Genomic DNA, 18,849 nt, shown 5'->3' with positions numbered 1-18,849 from the left:
GTGACCCAATAAAATACTAGACGAGAGGTTGTCATGGTGCCATACAAATGCTTATTTCCTCCCTACCTCGTACATGTAACACACCATAGAGAGGCATTCTCCTGAAACCTTAGTGCCTATGACCAGCTATTATCCAAGGTATCTGAAGTATATAGTGATAGAAGGAAGGTAAAGGAATTAGAAAAGAATGTCCAGAAGCAATTGATTACAACTCTCATGGCTCACAAATTATAAAATAATGAGGACTGCTGGAGAAATCTGTCTGCTTAGGTCACTGAGTCCACTCTGAGCCATACTGTTGAAGGCATACCTCAGTACTTTATAAGCACTTCCAATTTGTTCCATTTTAAACATTTCAAAGGATAAAAGTGCTGCCACAAAGAACATAATACATCTCAACATTCAAAAATGCACCTGCTATTTGCCCTAAACTTTCTGTTCTTAATTTTATCTCTTTACAAAGTAGCACTCCCTTGATTCATGGTAATCACTGTCTCTCTTTGGAGTTTATAACCTTCACTTGATTGTAGACAGTTGTCATGTTCCTCCTTAGTCACCACTTAGCAAAAGCACAGAGATTTCATCTTTTTTAATCTTTTCTCACACGTCAATCCCTCCAGCGCTTTTTATCATTTTGTTGCTCCTCTCTGAACTCCTTCCAGTTTGCCTATATTTTTTCTGTTAATGAGGCGCCCGCAGATGAATGCAATATTATAGAATAAGTCTCTCTGGGGTTGTGGAGAGAAGCACGATCAATCCGCAGCCCCATGACATGGTGTTTTTCTGTGAGCCATCCAAATTCACATTGTCTTGTTTCTTTTCAGCAACAGAGAAGAGAATAACATCCAATTTTTTCTTTGTATCTACTATCACATCTGCTTTAAAAACAAAACAAAACAAAACATGATTCCTTCCTAGGTTTTTCCTTTTCAACTAACATATTGCATTATATTGTCAACCACTTTATGAGATTAAATCTCACCTTGTTTTATTCTATTCAGTTTTTTAAAAATCTTTTGAAATAGTCAGAGGCCCTTAAAGGTTCATACAAAGGAACATATGAAACAAAAGATTTAATATTTAAATATAAAATATATACTCATATGAATGTACAAGTACATATTACCTACATATGTATGTCTAGAAATACTTACTTGTAAATGACAGATAAATTTCTCTAACCCCTTCATTCCATAGGCTCACCATTTTTTTTTAATTATAAGAACTAAAATCAGTCGAGTATGTACCAACTGAAACCCTGGGTAGGACTGAATTTATCAGCTAAGAAAGAGATCTTTCCTTTTTTGTCCTTAATCGTGAAATCATAAAATTTTGAAATTGGAAGAGATTTTACAGGTTAAAAGTTCCCTTAAAAAGTCAGTGTTCCTAAATTATGTTGTTTAGCTTTAAACCAATTGGAATGATTATTTTCAAGCATTAGGGACTTTTAGTCACTTAATGTATGAAATATCTCCACCCACTTATGTCACATTCATATTGAGGATTAATCATATGGTGTTTGAAAATACTCTGAGAGCTTTTGAAAAAAAAGATATTATTTAAAAATACAGTGTCAAAGCATTTTTAAGCTAGAAAGACAATAGTTTCATTTCCATGAGAAAACTGGGACCCAAAAAGGTTGTTGCTTGTGCAAGGTCATATATCTAGTAAGTGCCTTCCTGTTCTCATTAGGCATGTATATAAGTTAAAATAAATCACCTTATTATCTCATGTACCAACAGCCATTATTAGCTGTTTATATTAAACTCACCATTACATGTCATGTAATTTGACTTTTGGAGTCACAGGGTAACAGATTTGAGGGGAGAAATTCTAAGGTAAGAAAAGAAAAGGTAAGGATAGAGAAAATCTTATCATGTTTGTAGGTGGAAGGGAAGGAGTTAGTGAAAATAGATAAACATTCCAGAGAAAGAACAGATAATCAATAAGTCAGTTAAGCATTTATTAAGTGCTTCCTCCTCCTCCTCCTCCTCCTCCTCCTCCTCCTCCTCCCCCTACTACTACTACCTCAGTGTTTGGGAGGCTCCAAAGAAAAAAAGTAGGAGAGAAGAGGTATTGGATTCCATACCAAACTGAAGGTCTACATAGCCATTGTGCTGACTTCACTGTTTTATGCCTTTTAAACCTATGCAATATACCAGTGCCAGGAAGCTCTATCACTTCCATTTGAATTGTCTTAGGAAGATGCTGAAAATCTGGCAAGATAAGGGACCAGACACTGAGGTCTTGCCAAGTATTCCAACTCTACTGCACAGAGTGCACCTCCAATAGGCTGGTCGCAGTGTTCAATGCCAAAAGTACATTTGCTTAAAAGACTACAGAAAACTCACACGAGGCAAGCACTCGCATAGAAGTCGAATGAAGTGATACAAGGACACTCTACAGGTCTCTGAGGAATTTTGGAATTGATGATGAGACATGGGAGACACTGGCACAGAACCACCCAGCGTGGTGTGTCCTCATCAAAGAAGGCACTCTGCTCTATGAACAAAGCGGAATTTCAGTAGCTCAAAAGAAATAAGACGCCCAAATTTAGAGACATCTCCACTCCAAATGTTCATATGGACTATTTATGCCCGGCCTGTTGGTAGAGTCTTCTGAGTTCATATTGATCTAATCAGCCATAGTCAGACACACTATACTTTGACCTCGACATAGTGATGTCATTTTGGTCCTCTTTGAGCACGAAGTTCAACCAACTACCATTCCAAGCAATATGTTAGGCACTAGGAATATGAAGATAAAAACAACAAGCAAAAACCAGTCCCTGCCCTCAGGGAGTTTGCCTCTTATGGGGAAAACGTCATGTACACACATAAGTTGGTACAAAATATTTATAAGGTTAACATAATGTTATTTATATATATTGTATTTATTTGTATATATTGTTATATTTATTATCATTTGTTTTTATATTATATCATTATATTTATGTGTGTTATATTATATTTGTTATATTATTTATTATATTCATATTATTTATGTATTGTATAATATATATTATCTATAACGTCAATACAATGTTAATTTGGGGAAGGGAGGCACTGTCAATTTTGCAGAGATGAGGAGAGGCTTTATGTAGGAGATGGTACTTATGCTGAGCTAGGGATTCTAAGATGAATCTGTGAGGATTGATGAAGCAAAGTGTCAGAGAAGGCTTTGCAGATGGAGAAGTTACCTTTAGAAGGACTACCTAATTTTTGAAGATTAAATGGAGGGAGGAAAAGATACTTAAACACAGGCAAAGGTTTTGGGGCATAGAACGGGCAGCTGAGGGAGCTCATAGTGCCTTGATCTCTTCAGCAAGGTAGGATGTCATCTGCTGAGAGCAAGGGAAATGAGTAATTCAACAAATTAAGTGAAATACAAAATAAGTGAAATACAAATTTTATGTAAAATAAATATTATTTTAATATTTAATTAAAATAATTATTATAAATAAAATAAAATTATTTAAAATACTAAAAAAAGGTTCAAGGTAAAACTGAAGGTTCAATAGGTAATCAATTAAAGTTTGTAAAAAAAAATAGCATTACCATGTAACATCAAAGAACCAGCTAATTTTGGATAACATGAATTTTTATTCTGCTCAATTATCACAGTTTTGTAACAATCCAACAGCATTTTGTGGCTTTGTTATATGGAAAGCAGATGGTCAGGATAACTCAGAGTTGGGAACTAGCAAGAAAGAAATGGTTTTGAAAGTTAAAGGGGCAAAGGATTCAAGGTTAAAGACAAATGCACAGTTGAAATGATGCACTGTGGCATAGTAGATAGAGCAGCGGACCCAAAGTCAGGAAGACTAAGATTCAAACCTCACCTTTGCTAGCTGAGTGACTCTGGCAAAGTCCCCTAACCTCTCTAAGCCCAAGTTTCCTCATCTGTAAAGTGAGGGTGTAGGACTCAGTGATATCCAATGTCCCTTCTAAAATGGATGATTTTATGATTCTATGAAATGCCTAAACCACAGTGTTCAAAGTAGTGTAACAAGGCAAATGAAGACAAAACAAAGGTTTTGAAGACAAAACAAAAAGAGAATTGGGAAGATCTTGAAGCCAGAATGAAGGAAAAAGAGGAAGGAGGAATTCTAATGGAAAGAGTGCCAGATTTGGAGTCAGAAGACCTAGGTTTGAATCCTTTTACTAATTGTAATACATTTTTGAACTATAATCACAGGCAAGTTACTTAATTATTCAAGTTTCAGTTTCTTCATCCTTTTTTTTTTTTAAAGGGAGGGAGCAGGGCCTAGGGAGAGAAAGAGACAGTAGTGTGCTATATGACCTCTAATCTTCTCAACTCTAAAATTAATTAAATCCAAAATATTGTCTTTTGAAAGGGTAAGAGAGATGAATCAAAAAGACATAGTGGTAAGAGAAGAAAACATTAGAGGTCAAGATTTGGGGGATGGAAACTAAGGCCTGAAGTTTGGCTATTCTGGTGGGAAGATAAAAGTATAGTTAAGATGGGGAATGTAAGAGTTAATGAAGACATGACGATATGGAACTCTGAGTTCAGAAGATCAGAAAAATCACGAGTGCCACGCAGGTCTTCCAAGATGGAGAGAAAAGCTCTGAACCAATCATTAAAACAATTTAGGAAGGTCAGAATGCCCTGGATTTTGGCAGATAACAGCAATAATATAAAGGAGGAAGGGATGGTATAATCAGATGGTTTGTGCTATCTTCCTAAATATGGAAAGTAATTGACTGATGGTGAGAGTGAAGGTCTAGAAACTTCACTAGGGAACAAGAGAACATACCATTTCCTTCTTCTCGGCTATGAGTCAGGAAGAGTGAAATAAACATCACTGAAGAGGGTTGCTACAGGGGTGTCATTCTTAAGAGAAAACAAGTGGGAGAAGTAAGAATTAATTGCTTCCAGTGGATTTTCTGTCTATGGTTTATAATTTTCTATATGCTACGGCTTTCTATCCATTGTACTCTTTTAATGAAGTTGGCCACTTCATGGTCATCATGGCTAAAGGGTAGTCCATCTTCAGATCCATTTTGCTAGACTACATGATATACAACAGTGAAATACAATAAAGCCTTTTAATCTTTCCTGTGAAAAAATTTCAAGGGACAAGATTGAATCCACATTACTCAGAATTATAGTGCTATGGCATATAAACCTATAGCAAAATTACAGTGTTTCTCTCTCTCTGTCTCTGTTTCTCCCTCTCTGTCTCTCTCTGTCTCTCTCTCTCTCTGTCTCTCTCTCTGTCTCTCTCTCTCTCTCTCTCTCTCTCTCTCTCTCTCTCACTCTCTCTCTCTCTCATTTGTGATAAAATGAGTGACCATATAGATTGGAATTAACTGATAGGCAAGAATCCCATTATATATCTCTTTATCCCTTTCAAGGTACCAACACAATCACTTGTATATAGTTGGCATTTAATAAATATTTGCCAAATGAATGATTGATTAATTAACTAATTAATAAATTAATTAATCATATGAGATAAGTAAAACACTTTCCAATCCTTAAAGTGCTCTGTAAATGCTACCTATTATTATTAATTATAGAAATGTTGTTTATAAGTGGTTGCATTGGCACCAGAGAGTATACATAAAAGATACAGCTGAGTGAACTTGACTTTAATAGCCTCTGAGGTCCCTCCCAGAGCTATATCAATGATCCTAACTCTCCATCCCTCCCAAATCACAGAGTCAGACTTCGGATAAGTGAGGTCATGAAAGGAAAAAGGTATTAGTCTTCTTTACCCCTGCAAACATAGGATGATCCAATGCTGATAGAGAACTTGAAACTGGTTCCACACATGATAAGGCACTCCTGTCACATCTTCAGTGGCAAGAGAACACACATTCATTGCTATAAATGAGTGATTCCCTCCACTGCACTCTCCAGTCACACTAGGGACCTCTCAGTAGTGAGACTTAAGAGTTCCTGATGAGTCAACCAGACACCATTTACTGAACTATATTCAGAGACTTCCATAAGGTGCCATGGTTTATGAAGATTCTTGCTATATTTATTTTCCTAATGTCATGGCACAACTTGTAATCTACTGTTTGGATACCTCCCTGCCACCAAAAATAACAATAATCATCTTAACAAAAAATTATAGGTTGTGGATGAACTGGTAATCCAAGAATGCTTAGACTACTGTAAAATCATTTCTGTAAAATCAGCTCTATGTAAAAAAATGAAGATGTGAAAGAAATAACCCATTAAAAATAGATATTAGGGAATTAGAGTCTTTAGAGGAGATATGATAAATAGATACTGTCACTATTACCAACTGGTTGTAAAGATTTTAAATTTAGGAATGGACTATTCCCTTTCCCCAGAAGACTAATCAGGGTATAAACTGGGAAAGGTGTCCGATAGGATTTAAAATCTGGTACTTTTTTTTTTTAGGTGGGCACAGGGAGAATATAGTAGAAAATTTTCCCTTGACTGGCTGGGAGGTGACATTTTTGTGAAGCATTTAAGCTCTGAAAATAATAATGACTGCACTGAAGAGCAGTGATTAATAATCTTGCTCTGTGTAATTATAAATTCTGCAGACTCTATGATGAATAAAAGCAGGAAATGAATAGAATGCATTGGCCCAATTGTTTCTGAACAGTCTCCTTTTGCAAGTTCCCTACTACTACTCTTATTGCAGCTGGCATAGGCAGTACTCAGATTCCTCAAATTCAAAAACATTTTCTGAAATCCATTGAGTCATTTTGCTCTGCTCCAAAAAACTTCTTGTCCAAACTCAGTCATCTGCTGCTCAGGGTTCTGGGGTTTGGAAGCCAGGTGGGTGAAATCACTTTCCACCAAATCCCTCTGAGCCTTTGTCTAAATTGTCTGGCTACACAAAAGATCAGCTTGAGACTTATTGCTCACCTCTTATCTATTCAGTGGTTTGATGGAACAGCAAGGAATATCGTTAAAGACAATGAGGCATCAACTCCTTTAATTATTCTCTCTTAAGAATCTGCCATTTCAGGCCATCTATTTCTGATTTGGAATCATGACATTTTAACCTCTTCTTGATTAAAGGTTTCTATCTCCATCTCAAAGAATGCTTACTTATATGTGGTTTTGCAGAAATGGCTTAACCTTTCTGCATCTCAGTTTCATCTGTTAGAAAATGGAGATAATTACAATGCGTTCTGTCCTCCCAGCATGTAGCATGCATGCTCTATGCCTGGTCTCCCTGTGAGGTCAACAGTAACTCTACACGTGGAAAGAGAGATAGATAATAAGTGGAGAGAGATCTGAGACTTGGGAGTGGGGCAAAAAGCAAGACCTGAGGCAGAGAAAAATGTGAGGACCATATCACTGAGGTTCTGGAATCCTATGATCTGAGACAGAGATAGACATAGGTAATAGAGATGATAGAAACAGAGATAGAGAGATCTTGATTTTAGCTCCACTCTCTCACACTCATGATGTATCTCCCCTTCCATATGCATTGTTCTGTTGACCTCAAAAGGAGTCCCTGAATAGAACATACATGCTAAATGACTCCTAGAACTCTGATATGGCCATGAATGAACTACTTGACAATATTTATTTACATCCAGCTGCTGAACATGGTGCTGATAGGTTTAAACATATATAAAATGAAAGTTTCAGGATAAAGGAACTCAGGCAGTGTGATTGGGTTAAACAAATAATTATAGATGGAAAATTGAGAAGGTTTTCTCTGATCTCATCTGGGATTTTTCCATAAAAGAATACATTACAACCACCAATTCTAATTGGAAAAACTGAAGTAGGGACAGAAACTACAAACTGCATTGGTGAAGTTTTTGTGTGATCTCATCAAGGCTTTTTCCATGAGGTGGTAATACTGAAGTAGAAACAAAGACTTCAAGTACATGTCCCATTCTGAAGTTAAAGCTTGAGAACAGTAATCCATGGAGAAGGGACATGAAATAATGGTGAAAAAAATTTTTAAAAAAAGATGTTTCATCCATATCTACTTATCGTTCTACAAACCTGTAGTGTCACTGCAAGACAGAAGACAAAAAGCTAGGCCATAATCTGGCATCCATGAATGTAACCTTGCTAGACCAAAAGTTGGTAGAAAAGTCCAAACTGTAGAATAATAGAATTTACAAATTATAAAAGTCTTTAGCAGCTAGCTAATACAACGCCTGTCTGGAAAAGGATCCCTACTACCACATACCCAATTAGGGGTTATATAGCCTCCATCTGAAGAGATCCAATGATGGGGAGCTGAATACCAGCCAAGGTAGCTCATTCCAATTTTAACAGCTCTAATTGCTTGGGAATCCTGATGTTAAACATACATTTTCCACACTAAAACCTATACCTTTTGCTCTTGGTTCTACCTTCTGGAGCAAAACAGAACAGAAATAATCCTTCTGAATGGTGGCTCTTGAAGTACTAGCAGGGAAGTGGAACCTTCATTCTCTGGCAGCACACTTCACAGATAATGGATTTTTCATCTGAGGAAGCTCCCTTGAAAACATTCATTTCTTCACGTTGTTTGGAGACTGGCATAGAAATTATTCAGCAACAACAACAAATTGATTCCTAGTGAGCTATAGATTTGGCCTGGAGGTTCTTCCGTGTGTTTGAGAATAAGGTTGCCCATTCTTACTGAGGGCAGCACTTTTAGAAGCTGAGGATTCAGTTTTTCTAACCCTTTTTTTTCCAGTGTGAAAACAGCAAAGGTTTGGGAGTCAAAGGAGCTAGGTCTCTGTCACTTAGTACTTACGAAATGTTGGGTGTAGTGGATAGAATGCTCAACCTGGGGAAGACTTTAGTTTGCCTCAGATATTAGTTGTGTGACCCTGGATAAGTTAATTATTAATTAATTTAATTTTTTAATGCATGAGTTTCCAATTCTGTAAAATAAAGACATTGAACTGAATGGCTAATAATGTCCTTTCCCACTTTAAATCTTTGATCCTGAGTGATCATGAGTCTCTTAAACCTCATGTATAGCTTGATTCCTCAGGCCCTGTTGGACCTCTAAGCCCAGTGTCTAAAGCCCACAATGATTCACAGGCAAGTTGAAGAAGTCTACAGGGGTTAATTTGGAATCATCTTCAAAAGGATCCTAGGCACAAGAAAATGCCAGTAGAATAAGCTAGAGAATGTAAATGACTAAAGAGTGTTGCCAGAAACAAAACCAAAATCAGCTATTCCTGAGAAATTGTGAAGTATGTTAAATCTAGGTAGATCAAGAAGTGACCTCAAAATCTAGTACCCAGAGAATGTTCCAAGAGGGCAGGGAACAATGAGCCTGCCATGTGTGGACTTGCCAGAATTATTTACTCTTGAGGACATCACATCTGATAATGGTCTCTGACTGCATACTCACACACTTTTTCATACTTTCACAAAAGTTTCTGTCTGTACTACAAAAGGTAAACAGCGACCTCAAGATAGTTCTTTGAAAGAGCTAAGAACTGATCATCTCAAATGCCAATCATGATGCCAGAAGACTCATGATGAAACATTCTACCCATCTCCTGATAGAAGGGTGATGTGTTCAGAGTGTAGACTGAGACAAAAAGAAGTCAGGAGGACCTAAGTTCAAATCTAGCCTCAGATATTTATTAGATGTGTGACCCTGGGCAAGTCACTTGACCTCTGCCTCCATTTCTGCATCTCTAAAATGGGAATAGTAATAGCACCCATGTCCCAGGGTTGTTGTGAGGATAAAGTAAGATAATATTTGTAAAGCACTTTGCAAATCTTAAAGTGATATCTAAACGCTAGCTAATAGTGTTTATATATATACCCACAGACACACACATTTATATATATATACATATACATATATATAATGTACATGTATAATTTCATTACTTGAATGTTCTTTTTATTTTTAAAATCTTATTTAATATTCTATTTTCCCAATTGCATATAAAACAATTTTAACATTCTTTTTTTTTCAAACTTTGAGTTCCAAATTCTCTCAATTCTTCCTCTCCTCCCTCATTGAGAAGGAAGCAATTTGACATAAGTTTTGCATGTGTAGTCATATAGAATATATTTTCATGTAAGTTACTCTGTGAAAGAAAACACAGACCAAAAAAAAAGAAAAAAGAAAAATAAAGAAAATAAAGAAAAAGTATCTTTGATCTGCATTCAGGCTCTGCCGGTTCTTTCTCTGGAGATGGATAGCAACTTTATTCATAAGTCCTACAGAATTGTCTTGGTTCATTGTATTGCTGAGAAGAGCTGTTATTCACAGTAGATCATCACACAATATTGCTGTTACTGTCTATGAAGTTCTTCTGGTTCTGCTCATTTCAGTTTGCATCAGTTTGTGTAAGTCTTTCCATGTTCTTTTGAGAGCATCCTGTTAATCATTTCTTAAAGCACAATAGTATTTCATCACAATCATATGCAACAACTTGTTTAGTCATTCCCCAATTCATGGATATCTTCTCAATTTCCAATTCTCTGCCACCACTAAAAGAGTTACTATAAATATTTTTGTACACATAGGTCCTTTTCCTCTTTGCTTTTTTTTTTATCATTTTGGCATACAGACCTAGTAGTGGTATTGCTTAGTCAAAGGGTACACATGTTTTTATAGCTGTTTGGGCATAGTTCCAAATTGCTCTCCAGAATAGTTGAATCAGTATATGACTTCACCAATTGTGCATTAGTGTTTTTTTTTAATTTTCTCACATCCCTTCCAACATTTGTCATTTTCCTATTTTGTCATACTAGCTAATCTGACAGGTGTCAGGTAGTAGGTCAGAATTATTTTAATTTGGATTTTTATCAATAGTGATTTAGAATATTTTTTAATATGATTATAGATAGCTTTGATCACTTTGTCTGAAAACTGCCTGTTCATATCCTTTGACCATTTATCAATTGAGGAATGGCTCTTATTTCTATAAATTTGACTCCATTTTCTATATGTTAAAGAAATGAAGTCTTTATCAGAGAAACTCACTGTAATTTTTTTTTCACAGTAATAATTGCCAGCTATACATTTTCCTCCCTTCTAATTTCCCCATTTTTCCTACTCTCTCTCTTTTACTCTGTCCATTCTCAAGTGTTTTGCTTCTGACCTTTACTTCCCCCAAACTTCCCTCCTTTCTATCAGCTCCCCTCCCCTTCTCTTATCCCATTCCCCTCCTACTTTCCTGAATGGTAAGATAGATTTCTACACCCAACTGAGTATGTATATTCTTACTTTGAACCAATTCTGAATAGAGTAAGGTTCATGTGCTCCTCTCCCTGCTTCCCCCATTTTCACCTTCAGTATAAAATCTCTTTCAGGCCACTTTTATATTAGATAATTTATCCCATTCCACCTCTCCCTTTCTCCTTCTCCTTTCTCTTTCTCATCCCTTAATTTTATTTCTTTAATCATATCATCACATTCAACTCACACCTCTATTTTCTGTCTATTCTAACTGCCCTAGTAATGAGAGAGTTATTATGATTTACAAGTATCATCTTCCCACATATGAATGTAAACAGTTTAACCTCACTACGTCCCTTATGATTTCCCTTTCCTGTCTACCTTCTTAGGTTTTTTTGAGTCTTATATCTGAAAGTCAAATTTTCTATTCAGTTCTGGTCTTTTCATCAAGAATGCTGAAAGCTCCTCTTTTTCATTGAATACCCATTTTCTCCCCGTGAAAAATTATACTCGGTTTTGCTGGGTAGGTGATTCTTGGTTGTAAGGCTAGATCCTTTGCCCTCCAGAATATCATATTCCACGCCCCCCAATTCTTTAATGTAGAAGCTGCTAAATCTTGTGTTATCTTGATTGTGGCTCCATGGTATTTGAATTGTTTCTTTTTGGCTGCTTGCAGTATTTCTCCTTCATCTAGGAGGTCTGGAATTTGGTAATAATATTTTTCTGGGAGTTTTCATTTTGGGATCTCTTTCAGGAGGTGATTGGTGGATTCTTTCCATTTCTATTTTACCTTTTGGTTCTAGAATATCAGGGCAGTTTTCCTTGATAATTTCTTGAAAGATGATGTCTAGGCTCTTCTTTGATCATGACTTTCAGGTAGTCCAATAATTCTTATTTCTCCTGGATTTATTTTCCTGATTAGTTGTTTTTTCAAATGAGATATTTCACATTTTGTTCTATTTCCCCCATTTTGACTTTGTTTTATTGTTTCTTGATGCCTCATAAAGTCATTAGCTTCCACTTGTCCAATTCTAACTTTTAAGGAATTATTTTCTTCAGTGAGCTTTTGTACGTCCTTTTCCATTTAGCCAATTATACTTTTTAAGGAGTTTTTCTCTTCAGTGAATTTTTGTATATCTTTTTCCATTTGACCAATTCTACTTTTCAAGGCATCCTTCTCTTCATTGGATTTTTATGCCTCTTTTACCATTTGGCCTATTCTGTTTTTTAAGGTGTTATTTTCTTCAGTATTTTTTGTGCCTCCTTTACCAAGCTGTTGACTCTTTGTTCATGATTTTCTCACATCACTCTCATTTCTCTTCCCAATTTTTCCTCTACCTCTCTTACTTGATTTTTAAAATTCTTTTTGAGCTCTTCCATGACCTGAAACCAATTCATAATTTTCTTTGAGGCTTCGGATGTAGGAATTTTGACTATGTTGTCTTCTTCTGAGAGTGCGTTTTGATCATCCTTGTCACCATAATAACTTTCTATGGTCAGAGTTTTTTCTGTTATTTGCTCACTTTTCAGTCTTTTTCTTGACTTTTAACTCTATGCTAAAGTGGGGCTCTGCTTCCCAAATGGAGGGGATACTGTCCCAAGCTTCAGAATTTTTGTGCAGATCTTTTCAAAGGTAATTATTGGGACCTGTAAGTTTTTGGCTATTCCAAAATGCTATGATCTTAGGGAGATGTGTTTACTACTATCCTGTAATATGCGCGGGTTTGTGAGCCACCATATGCACTCTTTTCAGCCCTAGAACTGTGACCAGGGCCTCTGCTGCCCTACAGCTGCAAACTTTGCTGTTCTAATGTTCCTCCTCACACTGGGACTAAGACCCAGGACCGTGACCCAGACCCAAATAGAGGCAATGCAACAGAATCTTCCCCCAGGTGCCAACAAAGGAACCCCTGTAAACTTCCTGACCTATTGTCTGATCCCCTTACTGTCTGTAGGCTGAGAGATCTGGAATTCTCCCCTGCTGTCACTGATTCAGTTACCATGAGGCCTGCTCCTGGTTTGCTGGGGCTTGGTCTGTGCTGGTGTGTCCTGTGCTGGACTGCACTCCTCTCTCATCCTGGTGTAACAGACCTTTCCTGGGAACCTTCTAAGCTGTCTTGGGCTGGAAAATTGTTTCACTCCATCTTTTTGTGGATTCTGCCACTCTAGAAGTTGTTTAGAGTCATCATTTAAAGGCATTTGGATGGGTTTAGGAGAGAGCTCAGGTGATTCCCTGCCTTTACTCTGCCATCTTGGTTCCACCTCTTGAATGTTCTTTAATTTAATTTAATGTTCTGTTTGTTAGGCTAATTTTTTCTTAGCATAATAAACATGAATTTATATCCTATTTGTTCACAAGTATATGCCCTTATATTCAAGAAAAATCTATGCCTAAGTGAGGAGCAATCTACAAAGGCATAGCAGATACTCAGTTTTAAAAGATCCCCAAGTTTAAAAACTGGACTTCTTTTTTCAGGGAAGGGGGGCAAATCCTGGGAGATCATAAGAGGGCTTTGTAACAAATACCTATAGATTACAAGATAAACTCAAGGTTTTTATATGGTTTCTCCAGATGTCCCAACATAGAGGCTTTGTTAGGTTTTGCAAATTGGTAATTTCTTTTTATAGTTGAAGGGACAAAATGCTGAGAAGTTACATGCTACTATCACACGTGTTATTGTTCTAAATTCCTTTTCTGGGAGGAAGTGGGAGAACAGGTTTACTGACATTTTAATAAAGAAGTGAATTGCTTGTCTATTGATGCCTAAGTGTTCTGGTGATTTCTTGGCTTAAGGCATAAAGTTGCCTGTGTATAAATACTATTATTTGTTGTCTTGTGGAGAGAGAGAGGATCATTCTTATTAGAATTTATTTCATAGTTGTTTGAACTTTGAGCTATAGTTCAAATAGTTTCATTTGCAAATTATGGCATTTTCATCACACCATTGAAAATTGCTTTAATCTAGTAAACGGTGGTATCAATTTTGGATTGATAGAGACAGTAGAAAGCTCTTAGACAACTTTACAGACACTCCAGGAAATACATGTCCTTAAAGTAATTTCTTCCATTTCTCTCTGTATAAAATATATTTCTATATAAAAATATTCTCCTTTTCAATGTATAAAAAAGAACTGAACAGAACTCTTACCAGTCAATCTTTTTTTTTTTACTTAAGCTGTCTTATGTTAGAACAATCCAACACTATTTCTATGTACTGAGAAAAATGCAGAAGACTTCAGATTTCTTAACTGAAGGATTTATCATTTGTAAGTAGGTTGGCAGTCTTTGGGTAGTCTGTACAGAAGTAAGCATTTAATTTAATAGGAATATTTCACATTTAATTAAGAGATCAGGGCCACAGACTGAAATGTTGTCACAAGATAATGTTTCCTTCCTTCATCAAAAATATAGCAGAGCAAAAAGCAAGATCTTGGCCTTCAATACAGTAGTCATTGATTCCATTTCAGCCCTTTTCGAGCTTGACTGTATTTTTTAACCTCAATAAATGTTTAATTTAAATGTAATCATTCATTTTACATGGAGGAGGTTGAAACAGAAGAATTATTATTGATTGACATTTTTAATTGACAAATAGAGGAATTTGTCAATGACTTTAGATGAAGAGAAAATATTTGCCAATAAAAGTATTTTGAAGTTTATTAAGTGAAAACTTTCTTTTGGCTGGTTGTACATAAAAAATCTGATGGTTTTCATTTTTATTTCTGAATATGTATCTTTAAATGATATTATTAGTTGTATCTATCCTTTGTAAAATAAGACATTTATGTATAATGTGGTTGTTCTGGCCTTACTGTCTCATGGCCAGGAATGTTTTATAGTTACCTCAGGATTCTCTGGTACCCTAAAAGAAGCAAAGGATGTCTTCTTCCTCTATGATCAGCTCAAAGCCCCAACAACTGTGTTGTCCCTTTTCTTTTTTTTATTTATTTTAAAATTATATTTTTCCAAGCATATGTAAAAACAATTTTAACATTTTTATAATTTTGACTTCCAAATTCTCTCTCACCCTGCTTCCCCTTGTTTTTCATTGAGAACGCAAGCAATTTGATCAAGGTTATACTTGTACAGTCATAGTAAACCTACTTCCATGTTAGTCATGTTGTGAAAGAAAACATGGACAAAAAACACCCAGAGAAAATAAAGTTTAAAAAAAAAAAAGCATGCTTCAGTCTGCATTCAGATTCCATCAGTTTTTTTCTCTGGGGGTGGATAGCATATTTCATCATAGGTCCTTCAGAATTGTCTTGGATCTTAATAATGCTGAGAATAGCTAAATCATTCAACCTTGATTATTGTACAATATTGCTATTATTATGTCAATGTTCTCCAGGTTCTGGTCATTTCACTTTGCATCAGTTCATGTAAGTCTTTCCAGATTTTTCTGAAACCATCTTGCTCATAATTTTTTATAGGACAATAGTATTCCATCACAATCATATACCACAACTGGTTCAGCCATTCCCCAGTTGATGTGCATCCCCTCAATTTCCAACTCTTTCCACCAAAAAAGAGGGGCTATAAATATTTTTGTGCATAAAAGTCTTTCTTCTTTTTCTTAGATCTCTTTGGGGTACAGACCTAGAAGAGGTATTCCAGGATCATAGGGTATATACAGTTTTATAGCCCTTTGAGCATAGTTCCAAATTGTTCTCCAGAATAGTTGGATCAGTTCACAACTCCACCAGCAATTCATTATCGTCCCAATTTTCCCACATCTCCTCCAACATTTTTCATTTTCTTTTTCTGTCATATTAGCCAATCTGATAGATGTAAGGAGGTACCTCAGAGTTGTTTTTTTGTTTGTTTGTTTGTTTGTTTTTTGTTCTTCGTTCGTTTGTTTTAGCTAGGCAATGGGGTTAAGTGACTTGCCCAGGGTCACACAGCTAGTAAGTGACAAGTGTCTGAAGCCAAATTTGAACTCAGGTCCTCCTGACTCCAAGGCTGGTGCTCTATCCACTGAACCACCTAGCTGCCCCTCAGAGTTGTTTTAAAATGTGTTACTCTAATCAATAGTCATTTAGAGCACTTTTTCATATGGCTCTAGATAGTTTTGATTTCCTGATCTGAAAATTGCCTGTTCATATGCTTTGACTATTTATCAATGGGGGAATGACTTATATTCATATTAATTTGGCTCAGTTCACTATATATTTGAGAAATGAGACCTTTATCAGAGAAATTTGCTGTAAAAAATTTCCCCCCAGTTTTCTCCTTTCCTTATAATCTTGGCTATATTGATTTTATTTGTGATAAATATTTTTAATTTAATGTATTCATAATTATCCATTTTATATTTTGTAATATTCTTTATCTGTTGTTTGGTAATAAATTCTTCCCTTATCCATAGATCTGACAGGTAAACTATTCTATGCTCCCCTAATTTGCTTATAGTATCATCCTTTAAATCATGTACCCATTTTGATCTTATCTTGGTAGATGGTGTAAGGTGTTGGTCTACACCTAATGTCTGCCAACTGCTTTCTAGTTTTGTTCCTCCTTTTCTTTAGGGGCCTAGTAACTAGAAACCCACTTCTATTTAACCACTTAGTGTCTCATTAGCTGTTTTCAAAGGGATAATATATGAAAGATATAGGAAGAGCAAACATTACCCCCAACATCTTAGGGGCATAATTCTCTCTGTACCACTTAGGTCTCTAGAAAATGGAAGTGGGAGGATTAGACTCATAGCTTAGTTCAGTTCCTATATAACAATAGTCCCACCAAGTTCAAGTCCAAAGCCAGAGGTATGGTTTCCGCTAGGCTAGAGTCTAGGACTGAACCTCCTCAGGTCCTAGCTGCTTGGTTGATTACTTGGTTGGCTGCGACAGTCTGGATTCCTGGGGGCCTTGATTTCCACAGTTCCCTATAACGTGAGAGAAGGACAACTAAAGACTAGGGAAATACTCTCCATGGTTCTATGAATCGAATAAGGAATCACATTCCCCAAAAAGACAATGGAAACTGTACCCTAGACATGTCCACCTATATTAATTTTCTTGCCTACCTTCCATTTCCATTGATTTGAAGTCAGGATACCTGGATGTAATCAAAGGCTTTAGTACTTGCTACCTGTGTGACCTTCTGACCTCCGTTAACTGTTTGTAAAATGACTAGGATAGATCAAGTGACCTCAGCGGTTTATTCTTATGCTAAATCTTAAAATGCTATGACCTTATATCCCAAGAAAGTTATAGCAAGACCTTTTTCTCTCCTAGATTCTTAGAATTCTAGAATTGGAAGGAAATGAATTGGTTATCCCCTTCTAATCTATCACTCATATAAGAGACCCTTCTCCAGTATCTAAGGGACTAGAGTGGACCTGGAAAGTGAAAGGACTATTCTAAATAAAGGTGAGTGCTTGAGAGCAGATAGTACTAGGAAGATTGCTTTATTGGATATAAGTCCTATATTGGGTGATTAGGAATGAGAAATCAGAAGGGCTCTATCACCTTAATGTTTCAAATAAAGTTATTTCAGTCTTCAATGATCTATAATTTGACTTAAGGTCGATAACCCCTTCACCAACATAGATGACCACCTCTCCACATTTCAAGTAGACAATCTTTATGAATTATGTGGGATGAAAAAAAATTATTTCCTTGTGGATAATCCTGTGGTTATAAACCTCACTGAATCTAACACACAAACTTCTGCTGAACCAGAGATCAATGTTTTTCCAGATTGGAAGAGCAGACTTTAGCTTACACTTTGTCTGCTTAGCCTTCAAGAATTCATAGGATTCAAACTTGGAAAGAATATTAGAGATTTAATGAGTCTAAATCCCTTCTTTTCCCTCCACCACCTCCTCAATTTGCAGTTGAAGAAAACTGAAGCACTTGCTTTCCTGAAAGTAGTTAAGTGATTTACCCAGAGTCCCATAACTAGTAGATGTAAACCTAGATCTTCCTGACTTCAAGCCCCCTGCTTGTCTGCAATATCTTTTTTTTGAACCCAAAAATACAATGAGATATCAGTAATAATACATCAAAGACCTGTAATTTTTTTTGTCCACATATTTTAGGAACTCCCTCCACCAACACAAATAACAATCCATCTACCACTTGCAGTTTTAGAAAATTACCTGATACAATAGAAAGTTTTAAGTGTCTTGCACCTGATCTTAAAGTTAGTGTCAGAGGTAGGATTTGAACCTAGGTCTCCCTGACTCCAAGTCCAGCACTCTATCCACTATGGCTTGTTATCTCAGGGCATAGATGTGATAGAATACAAGTATAAATTCTTGTCCTTGGAGAGTGATGATAATTACTCTGTATTCGGTCACAGATAAAAATGATAATGCACAGCCTAGAGTCCCTTCAATACTGGGAACATTATTACCTCATTGGAAGACTGCCAACCTTGAGATCATATATTGTGTCACATCACATTTCAAGATATTATAGCTACTTGACTTTGCCAATAGGAAAATTTTCTCAAGTTAATATGCTTACAATATCACACTTAGAATAGTATACCAAGAGGTTTTAGAAAACAGAGGGTGGTTTCACAATCACATGACAGAGTTTGAAGTATTTTACCCAAATTCTAAAAGTTGGACATGCTGTGGCAATATTAGGGCTAATCCTTGTATTAGCATTCCTTCTAGCTAGAAAGTCAAAGCGGTTTCATAGAAAGCAACATGTCTACATTCCGTTCTGAGGAAAGATTCCAACCAATTCCTAATTATGTGTTCAAAATAGCG

This window comes from Vombatus ursinus, unplaced genomic scaffold (genome assembly GCF_900497805.2).
Source record: "Vombatus ursinus unplaced genomic scaffold, bare-nosed wombat genome assembly UNPS02014830.1, whole genome shotgun sequence".
NCBI lineage: Eukaryota > Metazoa > Chordata > Mammalia > Diprotodontia > Vombatidae > Vombatus > Vombatus ursinus.
The sequence above is the reverse complement of the archived record's forward strand: the minus strand, read 5'-3'. Positions refer to the sequence as shown.